Source organism: Arachis ipaensis, chromosome B2, assembly GCF_059453495.1.
Source record: "Arachis ipaensis isolate K30076 ecotype BB chromosome B2, ASM5945349v1, whole genome shotgun sequence".
Lineage (NCBI taxonomy): Eukaryota > Viridiplantae > Streptophyta > Magnoliopsida > Fabales > Fabaceae > Arachis > Arachis ipaensis.
In genome coordinates, this window is record NC_142437.1 from 27,684,199 (window position 1) to 27,687,229 (window position 3,031).

Consider the following 3,031-nt stretch of genomic DNA (forward strand, 5'->3'; position numbering starts at 1 on the left):
TATATGCACTCTAATCACTCAAGTGTTTGGGGTTAAACAACTCGAATCTCCTCTAGTCATGCTTTCTAAAATTTTGTTCTTCATCTAACCAATCAACAAATATTTAGTGTACAAATGCAAATATCATAAGGGCTTTCAAGGTTGTAATGGGCCTAAAATAAGGATGAGGGTATATATATATGGCCAAGTGAGCTATCATATGAATCTTTGACTAACCTAAGTTCTCACCTAACACACACACTCTATATATATATATATATATATATATATGAAATTATTCCTAACTACCCATAACCTCACTTTTGTATATTTCACATACTCATGTATCAAATTTTTCTTAATTTCACCATATATATATTGATCTTTTCTTAAACTTAGCATTGGGGTAATTTTATCCCCTAATTATTTATTTGGTAGTATTTATTTTATTTTATTTTTTTATTTTTTTGAACATGAAAGCAAACATAACATATCAATGCATATGGTTTTTCTGGTTTTACATGAGTAAGTACCCAAATTTCCAATATTTTTATCAATAAAACACAACACTTTCTCATCAACCTAAGTTCTCACAATTTTCCACACTTAGTTGACACACAATCTCTATCTTAAGCTAACCAAAGATTCAATTGGGTAATTAATTATTTTTCTGCTTAAGGCTAGTGATGTGGTAATATAAAGAACTAAATGGGGATTAAAAGGCTCAAAGTGGCAAACAAAGGTAATTGAAATGGTAGGCTATTTGGGATAAGTGAGCTAATAACAAATGATGGCATCAATCATATGTATGCATGCAAATACACTAAATAATGGACATATAGAATGTAACAAACTATAGATTGCAATTATAGAGAAGAAAACACACAAGAATAAAAATCATATTTAATTAATGTAACCATGCAATTAAGCTCAAAAACTCACGGGTTGTGTGTTCTTAGCTCAAAAACCATATTCTGATTATATATATATATATATATATATATATATATATATATATATCTCGTGCAAGTTACAAAAGGTTTTAACTCAAATCAATGCGAATCTTAAATGCCTTTTCTAAGAAAAAGACACATTCCTTAAAAATTTCATCAATTGACCAACATTTATTATTATTATTATTATTATTATTATTATTATTATTATTATTATTATTATTATTATTATTATTATTATTATTATGAAATGTTGTGATTATGAAAAACTAAAAGTTTTTAGTTTACTCCTATTTTCAATCAAATCAATTTCTCATATGCCAAAAGGGTAAACTAAACTTAATAATCCATGTTTTTCCACATCACAACTAATAGACTAAAAGTGCAATTCAAGCTAAATATCTAAGATATATACAAGCCCAAAGTGCAAAATGCAACAAAGTAAAAATAAACAGAAGTACAATAAAATAGAAATGTGCAAGTACTAAAAGAAAAATAAAATAAAATAAAGCAAAATACAAAATAAAGCAAAATAGGATAAAAGTATGAAATGGTTCACCAAAATATAATCCGCCGGAGACGGCAACCTCCCCACACTTAAAGCACAGCATCGTCCTCGATGCTCTCAATCAAGTTGGGTGTGAAGGATCATCGCCTACTGAAGGGTGTGCTGCTGGCTCTGTCGGCGGTGGCTGTGGAGGAGCCTGTGGCTCTGCAGGCTGCTCAGGCTGAGTCTCCTCGTGCTGTGCCTACTGCTGGTCCTCCTCCTGTGCCTCCTCCTGCTCATCCTCCTCCTCAGAGTGCTCCGAGGGTGTGTCAGACTCGGAGGGGATGTCAGTACACCCAGTAGTCACAATCAGCTTCAGATGGGCATAGCATCGCTTGTTGCGATGCTCAGACTGCTCATAACGCCGCTGATTGCGGCGCTCCATCTAATCAAGGTGCTTAAAAAGGCGGTGCACAAGATAGTAGACTGGCTGAGAAGCGGATGATGGTGCTGCAGAAGCAGGTGGTGCTACAGTTACTGAAGGTGCTGCTGAGGATGTGGCTGCATCAGTAGAGGTAGTAGTAGTAGGTGGTCTGTGGCCTAGAGGTCCGAACCACTTGCCGTGCAGAATAACCTTCTTGCAGTCGGCAATCGGTGGTCTCTCATCCTCTGCCTCCCAAGGCACCTCAGCTCGACGAGCCATCTGGGTGATCAAATAAGGAAATGACAGGGTGCCTCTGACATGAACTCTAGACACGTACTTTTTGATGAGCCGTGGAAGGTATAGGTCCTTTCCTTCCATGACGCACCAAATAAGGATGATCATGGCAGCTGGCACTTCTGACTCGTGAGTACTAGGCATAACATAATTACTCAGTATCTATTGCCACAGCCTAGCCTCATCATTGAGATAAATAATCTTTGTACCCCGTGGAGTGACCTTTGACTTTCCCATAGCCTATGGAACATCAAGATCAATGGCTATGGTACGCCGGACAGCATCCCAATCAAAACTCATGAATCTAATAGACTCCTCAACCTTCTAAAAATCATCTGTATCATCCGTTTTAGGCTAAAAGTGGAGGATGTCCTCTATCGCCTCCTCAGTGACTAAAATCTGCTTTCCCCTAAGCTGCACTACATCAAGGGTCATCCTAAAATAGTTAGAATAGAACTCAAGGACCCATGATGCGTTTATCTCTACCAGATCTCTTTCCAGAAATACCCAACCTCTCTGTTTGATCTGATTTTCAGTGTACTTCCTTAATTCGGTTGGTATTTTGAGCGTCCTTTCCAAGTAGAGGTGTCGTGTTTCTCTAAAGACCGGAAACTTGGGTTCACAGTAAAGATTGGAAAATTTGACTGGGTCATTAGCAAGCACAAGTTGATCAGCTTTTTCTTGATCAGTAAAGTTCTTTTCACGCCAAGATTCATCCGATAGGATATCCAATAGAGCAACGGATGACTGTCCTCTCTTCCTCTTGCTAGAGCTAGCCTTAGCCTTGTCTTTTTCTTTCGTATCAGACATCCTGAAAAATAGAATTCCCAGGATATAGATTATCAAATAAGGCTAAAGCATGAAGATAGGGAATATGTAAGCAAAACAAACAGG

The 3,031-nt window shown here is 37.1% G+C and overlaps 1 pseudogene; it reads right to left on the minus strand.

Annotated features, from left to right (window-relative positions):
• Positions 1–1,681: 1,681 nt before the first annotated feature.
• LOC148573397 (uncharacterized) lies at positions 1,682–2,221 on the minus strand (annotated as a pseudogene).
• Between the last annotated feature and the right edge of the window lie 810 nt (positions 2,222–3,031).